Source organism: Monodon monoceros, unplaced genomic scaffold (genome assembly GCF_005190385.1).
Source record: "Monodon monoceros isolate NGI ecotype Baffin Bay Population unplaced genomic scaffold, NGI_Narwhal_1 Super_Scaffold_21, whole genome shotgun sequence".
In the NCBI taxonomy this organism is placed as follows: Eukaryota; Metazoa; Chordata; class Mammalia; order Artiodactyla; family Monodontidae; genus Monodon; species Monodon monoceros.
In genome coordinates this window covers 144,275,388-144,288,822 of record NW_021703778.1, presented here as the reverse complement: position 1 = coordinate 144,288,822, position 13,435 = coordinate 144,275,388, and the positions used below count along the sequence as shown (strand labels likewise).

Sequence of the window (13,435 nt, the reverse complement as noted above, 5' to 3'; positions counted from 1 at the left end):
TTTTACATTTGGTAGTGTATGTATGTCAATGCTACGCTCTCACTTCGTCCCAGCTTACCCTTCCTCCTCCCCGTGTCTTGAGGTCCATTCTCTACGTCTGCATCTTTACTCCTGTCCTGCCCCTAGGTTCATCAAACCATTTTTATTGTTGTTAGTTTTTTAATAGCATGCATTCATATACGATCTCTAATGGGTAAAATAACATTCCTTAAAGAGCATGGAAGTCACAAAAAATGTTCAGAAGGAAACTTTATCATGTAAAATTTCCAAACTGAAAGTTTTCCAGAAAGAAGAGATTATCCCTTCATATGAACGTGCTGCCTTTAAAAATGGGAGCTATCTGGCCAATGCTTTAATCTATGGAGTATATATTTATGCTTATCCACAAATTTACAACCTAACACTGTGTGTCCTGTATCCTGTGTTAACTAATCTCAAACCCTAGAAGTTTTTTGTTGCCAAAGGTCTTATTTCTTATCCTTTCTAGATTCCCAGCTCAATACCCAAATCCTATTCAGGCCCCAGAATTCATATCAGCTACAAATGAGCCCAATTAAATCTTGCTTTATTTAGAGACCACCACTGACCTAAAAAATAAGATAAGTCACTGGTCAGGAAAGAAACAACTCTACTTTGGGCTGTAGAGCCTATTCCCCAGGGAATCTGATTTCTACTGCATTCTCCCTGCCCCTTCAGCATTAAGATAATGATATTGTTAACACAAGATGTTTCCAATTAAATTACAATGGCTTAAACAAATATTATGTTCCACTTATCTTACATAATGGTACATAGTTTACATAATGGTTGAAAGACTCCTGATGCAGTAAAAAACCTACATCTTTATCAAAAAGAAAAAGAAATTAGCTACAATTATAAAATATGTTCTATGAATCATAAAATTTGATCATTTTTTCTACCTACAAGAAACTCTGATTATGAAAACATACAACATAATGCACAAATCCATACCATAATCAACCATGTCCATGATATGATCAACACTGATACCAAGCTACATCTACTTTCCTTGGGTTAGTATTTGCATATTATATTTTTCCATCTTTTTATTTTTCAAAATTTTAATTCTTTATCTTTTAAATATATCTCCTGAAAGTTTTTAAACTCTGACAGTCTTTGTCTTTTAATTGCAACATTCAGTCTACTTATATGTAATATAATTACTGAAATATTTGGGTTTGTATCTACCATTGTGTGCAGTGCTTTTGTCCCAATGTTCAAATTCTCTTTCTCCTTCATTCCCATTGGCTTATTTTTAATTATTTTGTTTTCGACCTGTTAGCATGGAAATTATACACTCTTACTATTCTTTAGGGGTTATTCTAACAATTACAATATATGTCATTAACTTATCAAAGACTAATACTGACTTATATTTATACTTCTTCCCAGACAATGCAAAGACCTTAGAACCCCTTATCTTTTAACCCTCTAGAATGACTGAGGGAGCAATAAACAAGATGAAGAATTAAAGGAAGAGAAAAGGCTAGATATTTTTGCCTGTAGCTGTATCTTTTTTTTTTTTTTTTTGTAGCTCTATCATTTGCGAGCAGACTGCTGGCCTCCTCAAGGAGGAAAAAAAAAAATTCCATCACTACTTAGACTTCAACACAAGCGCCTAGTTTAAATTTGATACACAGCATTCACTTTCAGTTCTGTAATGAGCTAGTTCTCATCGCAGAAAGAATAAAACACTTGATCACCTTCTCCCCATCTTGAGGCCCAAGAACATCATTCTTTTCGTATCCAAAGCCCCTCTCTCTATCCAAAGAAAGAGAGAGAAATGCTTTTCATCACATGAAGTTGGAGGACCCTTCCATGAGGCACTGCACTGGAGCTTACTTATCACATCATACCACTAGTTAGCAGGAACCAGGAAACACGTTTCCCACCACATCCGCGGTTTGGTTCAGTTCCTGAGCCTGCAGCAAAAGAGAGCACTTATGGGTGCTGGATGCAGGCTGTGCAAGAGGAAGGGCCTCTCTGTAAGGATGAAACTTTAGAAACCCAGCAGAATAAACCTCAGGAACTTTCACAGTAGTTCACATTAGTGAGCATCAGGTGATCTTGATACCTCCGTAACCAAGAAACCCAGGAGCTGAATTATATTCAGAAGACACAGAGTCTGATATACATCAAAATACAATGATGGCTTCAGTTTTCTCACATGGCCAAGTGACAAGGTGAATGTCTATGAGTAATCAGCAAGGTCACTATGATACAATTTCTGGCAAGACCTACAGTCTTTGGGTGACAAGGTTATGCAGCTGCTGCTTCATTGAAACGATACTGTAGGTCTCCATGATAGAGGCCCAGCTAGGAATACCTGCAAGAGGGGTCATGAAAAACTGGCTCCTGCTACAGATGACACTGAATAATGTTTACAAGCGCACTGTGACTTGCAAGCAGTGTCCATATCCAACACGTTATCCAGCCACTGTTGATTATCCCCAATGACAGGAGATTCTTAACAAATTATAATCCTGGCTAACGTAGCAATGGAACCCCAACATCAAGAGCCAGTACGATGCTAGAAACTGGCTCATATGTCATAGGGGTTCCACTTTTTTTTTTTTAACATGGCTTGTGGACTAAATTCAGCCTGTTTTTTTTTTAAATTTATTAACTTATTTATTTTTATCTTTTGGCTGCATTGGGTCTCCGTTGCTGCACGCGGGCTTTCTCTAGTTGCGGTGCGTGGGGCTACTCTTCATTGCGGTGGGTGGGCTCCTCTTGTTGAGGAGCACGGGCTCTAGGCGCATGGGCTTCAGTAGTTGTGGCATGTGGGCTCAGTAGTTGTGGCTCGTGGGTTCTAGAATGCAGGCTCGGTAGCTGTGGCGCACGGGCTTAGTTGCTCCACGACATGTGGCATCCTCCCGGACCAGGGCACGAACCCATGTCCCCTGCATTGGGAGGCAGATTCATAATCCCTGCACCACCAGGGAAGTCCGGGGATTCTACTTTTTATGACTCCAACCATTTAGGCCGTATTTCAATTACGACAGGACCTATAAATGAGGAACTGGCAGAAAGACTTCAAGAAGAGTACCTGTTTTTTTGATTCACTAGAAGACCAAAAGCAACAATGAGAAGAGAGCGAGTCAACTCATGTTTATTTTTCAACTATACCGTCCGTCTGAGAATTTCACCAGAGCCACAAAGCCAAACAAATAAGTCTTCTTTCGCTAGTTCAGCTACCCACACTGAATCACACATAAGACTTCCATATCCATTACAGACATATTACAATGGAGCACAAACACAGCCTTAGAATAGGATCTCTCTGTGCTAATTTAAACAACACTACTTTAGCAATGTGTTCCAGAAGGATGCATGTCCTTTGAAACCATATTATGAGGATATTTCTCCAAAGGTTTATTCACTGCACCTTGAAGTGTAGCATTAGCAGTGCTATTATGATAACAAACGTGAGTCACTATCCACAGTATTTAGTATGTTTAAATAAATTCTCCTTCCAGAGATAACTATAAGATGTATTAGCTAAGAAGGAAGAATGATAAAGGGCTATCTATGCTCTGGGCTCTACTAGTTCCTTGCCTGTCTTTTCATTTCCTGCTACTCAGTGTAACTGGTACTCAGGAATTCTGCAAACAACTGCCAATCTAGTGAGGGAGTATCCACAAACCAGACTGCAATTCAAACGTGAATAAGCAAAACACATCCCCACGTGTCCAAGCAGTCTGGAGGTATGGCTGAAGGAAGGGGTTCAGAAGTTGGGGCTGATGAAAAGGAGAATGATTTCCATCTGAACTGGAGTTAATGCTTTTGGAAGAGCAAAGCAGCCAGGAATGAAAGAGCAGCCTACCCAGCCCCACAAAACTGCCAGGCTGGCCTTGTCATCACACAGCAGTGTAAATCCAATGGCTTTGTCAGCAAAAGCCAGCAGCACCGGCACGCAGTCCCCCAGGGCAGGGGCAGTTCTCAAACAAAAACAATGAGCAGGTGTCACATTCATCCCCCTACGGCAATTGAAATCAGGCTTCAGGAATTAACAAAAACACTCCCAGCAGAAGATGGTCAGGTGATCTCACTGAAGCAACAACTGTGTTAAGAGGAATAAAAACAGAGCATATGTCAGTCTTTTATGGGCATCTATCCCCTCTGTAAGAATGGTGATCAGGATAAATCCTATTTGAGAAACAGACATCGAGCTTCACATGTAAGGACTAAGAAAAACAATTGGCTAATGTATTTAGGAGTAGACCAACCCCAACTTGGACTTGGGCAGGTTTCACAGTAGTTTGGGGCCTTACTCTGGCCCCAGCCTCCCCAGACTCTGTACCTGACACAACAGAGCAGCTTTACAATGAAGTGAATCATCTCTTAGACCTGTACTTTTTACATCACTGATTGCCTGTCACTGGACCCCATCAGTGGTAGAGAAATCACCCCACTTCTGGGACTCACAATGGGAGAGTGTGGGCAGGGGCAGCAGCACACAGTGGAGGGCATCCTGATTCACATGCTCAAGGTCATAAACACTGTGATAGGCCTAAAGGACCTTCGAACCTAATTTCAGAACATGAGTGTGTACACACATGTGCAAACATGTGCACATCCTTTTTAAAGCAGAGGACGTGGTCCATTCCTGGGTAGTTTCCTGCTTTTCTATTACATTGGGAGCAAAATCCAAACTCCCAAAGCCCTGGAGAATCAGCCTCCTCTTCTCCTCCTTCCCAAAACACAGGGCGACCTCTCTTCCTCAGGGCCCCTTAAAAGCTCTAGGTCTAGATCTGCGCATGCCTGGACCCCTCTCAAATCATTCCAGTCTCTCCACAAACCTTCCCGCAACAAACAGGTTCTCCTGAGCTTTCCATCCTGTCATGCTCCTCTTACCTGTGCTATTTTCTCTGTAGCCAGACACTCCCTGACATGTGTATTTGCCTGTTCTGTCAAAGGACAATGAGAACACTACTCAGGATCTGAAATCAAACTACAAGGCTGAATTTATTGCTCAGATAATATGGAAGAGCTGTGCTGGACAAAAGGTCTCTACAAGCAGAACAGGTGACGGATCTCATAGAGGGCTTTGGAAAGCGTGGAGCTCTGTGATTCACGGATGTTCAGAGTCATTCCTGGGCTGACAACAGGTGGGTGCTCAGGTAAGGCCGATGTTGATTGGCAGGTTTTCTGGAGAGCATCCATCCCTGATTGGCTGACTTTCAGAACTGGGGGGCCAACACTGGTTGGTTTCAAAACCAGCTTTCACTAAGACAAGTTGGTGCGGACCAAGTGAACAGATTTAAAATTGGTTCTGCTGGCTACTTGTTACCATAGCTACGGAACAATCAAGCTTTTCCTAAGTTTGAGAGAACTTTTATTCTTTTATTCTCTAAAGGTAAACTCCATTCAATTTGGTTTGCCTGTTTCATTCATCCTGTATCCCCCGTATCTACTACACCTGGCATATTCATGTTGAATAAATCAATCAATGGTTTCGGGCGGGGGGTTGCTAATTACTGATAATGGGTGCTTTTATTTTAAGATTTGCCACTTTATTCTCACAGCACAAGATAGCTGTTAAGTGCATGGCTTTATAATCACACGGTCCTGGCTTTGAATTTTGGCTCTAACATTACCTAGCTTATGGCCTTCCTGAATCTCCATTTCATTAGTTGAAAGAAGGGTGGGAGGAAAGAATAACAGTATCTCCCAAGTCTCCTCTGAGGATTATGGAAACAATGCCCAGTTTCTAGCATGTTAAGTGTTTAAAAGCATAAATCATGTATATTACTACGTGGAAAATTTCTGAAAGGCTCAAAGAAGACATTCAAGACCATAAAGCCCAGGGTGATCAGGCGCAGCCCTATGAAAAGGCATAGAGTGGACTTCCCCGGGGGCACAGTGGTTGAGAGTCTGCCTGCCGGTGCAGGGGACACGGGTTCGTGCCCCGGTTCGGGAGGATCCCACATGCCGCAGAGCGGCTGGGCCCGTGAGCCATGGCCGCTGAGCCTGCGCATCCGGAGCCTGTGCTCCGCAACGGGAGAGGCCGCAACAGTGAGAGGCCAGCGTACCGCAAAAAAAAAAAAGGTGTAGAGTAAGGTCTGAGATAAGAGACTTCAAGAGGCGCTCCTGACTCCAAATCCTCCCATTCCCCCTTTCCTCCAGCCCGCCCTTCACCTCGGCCCCCACTGTGATCTGGATTTCCACTCCCTTCTTCCCAACCCCCCACCCCGACCCCACAGGCCAATCACTCCTGATACTCCCAACATTACCATCCCCCATGCCTGGTGATGGTTAACTAAGTTAAATCACCTTCTCCCAAAAGAAACACTATTTAGCAAGTGCATTATATTGATCTATTTATTTGATTAACTTTGTACAATTCATTGCAACTTATATAGCAGAAACCAGACAGTGAGACACAGGACAGGTAAGTTTTGGAGGGGGCACTCAGACATAAAGTCCATGTATTCTGTTGCTTTGCCCAAGTCCAGTCCTGGCAAAAATGATCGTTTTCTAGGTCTTCATAGGATTTAACATGCTCGCTCTCTCTCTCTCTCTCGCTCTCGCTCTCTCTCTCTCTCTCTCTCTCTCTCTCACACACACACACACACACACACACACACGAGGACACATACAATCTCACTCAGCACCTCCATCCCCAGCTCTTGCCAATCAAAATCTCTAGTACCTTTAATTAGGTTTATGGGCACAAAGGAGGCTGAGTATTTTTTCCTTTGGCACTGTCTAAAACCTGACCAGAGCTGCGTGTGTCTGCTCATACTGATGGTGAGCTATCCTCCTATAAGACTTGGCTTCACAGGATGTGGATTTTGCTTTATCGTTATTAAAACAATAATCGTTATTATTATTGTTATTGTCCCTGGACCTCAGACATACAGATACATGAAACAGCACTCACTCTATGTGAAATGCAATAAGAACCCCAGCAAGGACTCAGTGAGACGATGAGGATGATTTTAATTTTTGTGACTTTGTTTGAATTAAAAAAAAAAAAATCCCACAAGGACTCAGAGGCAAAAAATATACAAATCAATTTTCACTGCAAAGTAAAGGAGCTGTTACACTGGAGGATTCCTGGACTGAATGTCAATATTATGACATAGTGAGTGTGTTTCGTGTGTGGTAATTGCTATCACTGTTGCTTTTGTTGTGGCCATCCACTTACCATGCTTGGTGTCAGTTTATTTATCTCTTGTAAAGATAAAATACAGTGTGTGTGTGTGTGGAATAAAGGAAAAAGAAGAATCGCAGTGAGGCCTGTGGGCAGCTGGCCCTGGGCTTGAGTCCTCTCTCCCATGGACTGGCTGTGTCACTCTGGGAAGGCTGCCTAAGCCTGCTGAGCTGCTATCCTGCTTTCTGCCCATCTTGTGGAACTGTTCTGAGAATGTGAACATATAAACCACAGGCACAGCGTAGGGACTCATCAGGCAGCAGCTTAAAGTGGGCAGAGGTGCCGCGCACTTCAACCCACAGGCTGCCAGGGCTGCGAGTGAAGCCATAAATGACTCTGGGGGAGAATTTCAGAGAAAATACAGGACCCATGGGAGTAGACGTTCTCCTGAAGAATAGGGGGTAATTGGAACCCACGTGACAGAGCACAGGCCTGGGGCGGAACTGGTCTCACATCCCAAAGTTTAGCCGTAAATGAAACCTTCTGAAAGGTTTTTGTGGGCCTCCTGTGAAACTGACTCCAAGTAAAGAAACTTGGTTCTAGCCACTTGTCTGAACTCTGCAGGCACATTCAACAGAGGAATAAGAAAGTGTGATGAATTGCTGGAGGGCACGCGCTCGGGTGAGGGTTCCAGGTGAGACCTAAGGCTTCTCTGAAGCCTTCCACCCAAGATTCAAGATCTCATTTGCTCCTGCTCTTAGGAAGGCACCACCTGGTGGCCGCTACCAGAAATGACAGCGCAGAATTAGCCTTAACCTCTTCCAGCAACAAAGTATCTTGTATTTATTCACTCAGCAAATATGTGCTGAGTCCTTACTAGGGGCCAGACAAGTGCTAAGTGCTGGATGTACATCGTGTATAGAATAAAATTCAGTGGCAGCTCTCAGCGAGCTCATTGTCGACACAACTGCTGAGTAGAGGAGTTGCACGTAACCAGAAGAGTGAAGAAGAACAAGGTCTTGATCCAGCTTGGACCAAGCCCTCTACTCCCCAGCCTCCCCCTCTATGCCATCCCCTCCCTTACCTCTGGAGAATTATTTGCAAATAAATGGCATTCCTTTGCTCCAGGGTCCCTATGTCTTTCTACCTCATTCCTCCTGCCTCTATACCCATCTTTCCAATTGCACCGGACCAGCTCTCATTCCATTTTCAGAATGAAATTTCCTGCTCCATCCTCCCCTAAGGAAGGCTTGGATTCAGGAGAAAATTTTGTTCCTTTTTTGTGAGTTTTAACTGTTTCCTGTGATCCCAACTGCCTCTGATTAGTTCCCCTTTTCCTTCCCATGCTTCCTTTTCTGCCTTTTCTTCCACTAAGAAGCAGGTAAGTGAGAGACAATGAATTAAGAAATAAGAGGAACATTCCAGTCCTGCTTTTCTCCTAGTTTCAGCCCCTGACATTTTAAACCAACATTTTCAGAACTCTTATTTCAGAATTTCCCAGGGCACATTCTAGTGAATATCTACTTTTAATCTCTTGAGGATGGATTTGATTTAGGAAAATTGTCTAATTTTAAATGGAGTCCCTACTGATGATTCAGATGGGTGAATGAACTGGACTCGTGTCATCGTGGGTCCAAAAATGAGTCACAGTTATTAAAGAAGGAAATTGGCTTTCTTGGGTAGCTGTAAGGCAGTTTAGCAAAGGGGGCTCCTCCAAATGTGTTTTGAGCTCTGAGAAGGTTTAGTGAAATAAGTATGTATCTTCCAAGACTCTTACTTAGAAAGTTATACTCATTTTGGACATATAAGTTTTCTCAATATTTTAGGATCACATGTGGGAAAGTACTAAGGAAATCAACGGGAATGGCCAGTTGGGGATCAGAACTAAGAGAGCTACAGGTGCTCAAAGGATGGCCCAGTGCATCCTATGACATCAGGATCGGCTTAAGACAGGCAGGACACTCCTAACTAGGTGGAGGCTGGAGGTAAAGATGGACACAAATGAAGGTAAGAGAGGATGCAGTCTGAGCTGGGGTGTGGAGAGTAGTTAACACAGAGGGAGTGAAAAAGCACCCACCTGTGAGCACAGGTGTAGCCGTGTTTGCCAACAGGACACATCTGTGTGTGCCCGGAAGAGGTTGTCACAGGAGAGAACTCAGATATAAAACGGGGAGACAGGTGAAGCGTGGTCCAGTTATGAAAGGCTTTGAAAACTATTTCAAAATGGTTGGACTTTCCCCTACAGATGATGGGAAGCATGAAAGATTTCTAAGCAAAGGAGCAATCAAAGCAGGGTCTTGATACATACAAGGGCAGGGTAGAGGCAGCTTGGGCTCCTGGCTAGAAGAGGCCTGTGGATTCAGTGGGACCTGAGTTCAAATTCTGACTTAACCACTTATTGGATCAGTGAGTGACCTTGAGGGAATCTGTTTCCTCATCTGTAAAATGGGGATGATAATAATAATAATAAAGCTCCTATGGGGATCTAGTGCCCTGCCTGGAATAAGCACTCAAACGATGGCGTGTATGTGCCAGCACTTGGGCGGTGACAGATTGGTGAGAAGAGAGGCTAGCAGCCCAGAGAGAACACTTAGGAGGCCTTTACAGTCATTCTAAAATGGACAGGCAAAGCGCTCAGCTGGCAGGGGTTTCCTTTTCACAAAGGCAGTGGAAGGGATGCCCCAGAGATTTCCAAAGAAAGTCAATGAGGCCTGGTGATTGGTTGAGGAAAGAGGAGGGAAGGGTGGGGACTCAGGCCTAGAGGCTGCGGTCTGGGAGAAAGTGGTGCCATGAGCAGAGAGCAGAGAAGGGAGGGAGGGGCTCCCCATGCCACTGGCTCTGTCTGAGTCAGCAAGACCTGGGGAGGAGAAGATCTGAGGCCCAGTGGGCTTATGCCTTCATTTCCTTGGAGACTCTGTTCTCCCCCGTCGGAGAGGCTTTCCCTGGCCAGCTCCTACACGCTTCTCCTTCAGAGCACGTGTGTAACAATCTGACGTAGCACATGTTTGTTTACTGATGGCTTGTACTGTCTGGCTGTCTGCCTAATAAAACATGTGCTCCAGGAGCGACGACCTTTGTTTGGCTTGTTCCACATCCTCGGTGCCTAGGGCAGCGCCTAGCATACAGTAGATGCTCAGTAATATTAGTGTTGTTATTAAAGTGCTTTTAAAAGTGTCTCGCATATAAAACATGTTCAGTAAATATTAGCATTTATTGGTGAGTATCTCAAAAAATTGTAAAGAGAAAGGCAGATGGGAAGTGCTGAACCTTGGAACACTCCCACGTACTCACCAGGAAAAGGAAGAATTAACAGACTCTCCAAGATTAGAAATTTGGGCCTCCTTTTAAGGCAGGGAAGAGAGGTGAGATGTGCCCCTGGCGAGGGCCACACCTTGCACCATGTGGCCAGAGGCTTTTTCAAACGTTAATACTGAAAACAAAAAAAGGGAGGCAAAACCACTTCACCCACGGATGGGTCAGCAGCTATGAAAGGGGAAGAATGGGTATTTTGTGGCGACAGAAAAGGCAGGCGCTAGGGCTGAGTAAATTTCTGAAATATGAAATTAACTTGTAATGGCCTCTTTGGCCCAATCTTTCCCTTTCCTCTCGTCAGATCATTTGGAAATCCAGATTCTGGCAGAGTGCACAAGAGCTCACTTAGCTGGGAGACCAAACATCAAGCTAATTAGCAGATTCATAACTGACTGCTCCAGATATTCAGGGACTGCAAGATCAGCTCCTCCAGCAAATATGCCTACTGTGCACTGGGAAAATTCTTGGCAAAGCCATTAACACAACTTCATAGTGAGACAGGTCTATGTTGCTGGTAGAATAGAACTTCTGCCACTTCTCAACCTCCCCCATGTAGATGAGGGCTCAGAGAAGCCATGACTGCCCAAGCACCTCCTCTCAGGTAGCATCAGATAACATACAGCATTCCAGAATGCTCATGCAAGCACCAAGCAAAAATCCCTAAGGCTACTTTTCGACTCAAATTAAGATTGTGCTGCTAAATTAGACTGTGAACAAGGTGAAGTGCCCTGGGGTCCATCCTCAGCCATTAACTGAGACTAAAACGTCAGCCACCTGCAACTCCTAATCACAAACTGTAATGACCACTGACTCCTTCTTTGCAGAGGCCTTGATTTCAGAGGATGAGCAAATGAACCAAGAGGGGATGTAAAAATTCACTTGTCTGTGGCCTTCCAGAAACTACATGCATGACAATACATCCTTAAAACATGTTTCAGCAGACTGGGAGTAAGGTACATTTCTCGAAAGTCAACATGGAAAACAATGGGTCCCTATTAATTCCCTGGAGCTCTACTGTGCTCAGAAGGAAGTGTACTCATGCTCCTTTTTGCAACTATTAATAGCCCCTAGGCAACTGCTTTTCAGATTTTTCTTTAATTTAAACTCACCCCAAACTGCAAATTCTCATAGACAAACACAATCACGATTCTATTCTGGATTACCAGGTGAGACAACTGTGTAAATATATTAGGAATATATTATATGAGATGGAAAATAGCATTGACCTTCACATTAGTCACCTTGAGAACGGGCACACTTCATACTTAGTGTTACTGATGTTCAGACCACTTAAGAGGAGGGAATGTCAGATAAAGCTAAGTTCCTTGCCTGGCTCTGCCCCTGACAAACTGCTAGGCCAGTTACTCAAGTTCTCCATTGGCAAAGAGTTATGGGGTCTTCGTGAGAATTACATGAGCTAATATCAGAGGACTCTGCATGCTGCCTAGTTCACGATTAGTTCGTTTAGGGATCCGATTTGGGGTTTTGCTTTTTGTTTTACTGGGTTTTGTTTTGCTTTTGGGTGTTGAATCCTGAAATTGCATTTAAATGGCGATCTCTCATTTCAGCAAGATGTTGAGCTAAGATGACATACACATCCAAACATTCCTGCTATAAGCACCTAGATATATCAGATACAATAATTTTTTTTGAGTAACTATTATTATCATCATTAATGCCGTTTATTTTTTTAACATCTTTATTGGAGTATAATTGCTTTACAATGGTGTGTTAGTTTCTGCTTTATAACAAAGTTAATTAGTTATACATATTCATATGTTTCCATATCTCTTCCCTCTTGCGTCTCCCTCCCTCCCACCTCCCCATCCCACCCTTCTAGGTGGTCACAAACCACCTAGCTGATCTCCCTGTGCTATGCAGCTGCTTCCCATTAGCTATTTACATTTGGTAGTGTATATATGTCCATGCCACTCTCTCACTTTGTCACAGCTTACCCTTCCCCCTCCCCATATCCTCAAGTCCATCCTCTAGTAGGTCTGTGTCTTTATTCCTGTCTTACCCCTAGGTTCTTCATGACATTTTTTTTTTTAATTCCATATATATATGTTAGCATACAGTATTTGTTTTTCTCTTTCTGACCTACTTCACTCTGTATGACAGACTCTAGGTCCATCCACCTCACTACAAATATCTCAATTTCGTTTCTTTTTATGGCTGAGTAATATTCCATTGTATATATGTGCCACATCTTCTTTATCCATTCATCCGATGATGGACACTTAGGTTGCTTCCATGTCCTAGCTATTGTAAATAGAGCTGCAGTGAACATTTTGGTACATGACTCTTTTTGAATTATGGTTTTTCTCAGGGTATATGCCCAGTAGTGATGAAAGAAATTTAAAGATGATACAAATAGATGGAGAGATATACCATGTTCTTGGATTGGAAGAATCAACATTGTGAAAATGACTCTACTACCCAAAGCAATCTACAGATTCAATGCAATCCCTATCAAACTACCCTGGCATTTTTCACAGAACTAGAACAAAAAATTTCACAATTTGTATGGAAACACAAAAGACCCTGAATAGCCAAAGCAATCTTGAGAACGAAAAATGGAGCTGGAGGAATCAGGCTCCCTGACTTCAGACTATACTACAAAGCTACAGTAATCAAGACAGTATGGTACTGGCACAAAAACAGAAATATATATCAATGGAACAGGACAGAAAGCCCAGAGATAAACCCACTCACATATGGTCACCTTATCTTTGATAAAGGAGGCAAGAATATACAGTGGAGAAAAGACAGCCTCTTCAATAAGTGGTGCTGGGCAAACTGGACAGCTACATGTAAAAGAATGAAATTAGAACACTACCTAACACCATACACAAAAAAAAATTCAGAATGGATTAAAGACCTAAATGTAAGGCCAGACACTATCAAACTCTTAGAGGAAAACATAGGCAGAACACTCTATGACATAAATCACAGTAAGATCCTTTTTGACCCACCTCCTAGAGAAATGGAAATAAAAACAAA

The 13,435-nt window shown here is 43.1% G+C and overlaps 1 protein-coding gene across 7 annotated transcripts in view; it reads right to left on the bottom strand.

Moving 5' to 3' along the window:
• The window catches only part of RGS6 (regulator of G protein signaling 6), a 576,458-nt gene that overhangs the window by 479,692 nt on the left and 83,331 nt on the right, over positions 1-13,435 (bottom strand). The gene's annotated exons all lie outside the window — the stretch shown is intronic.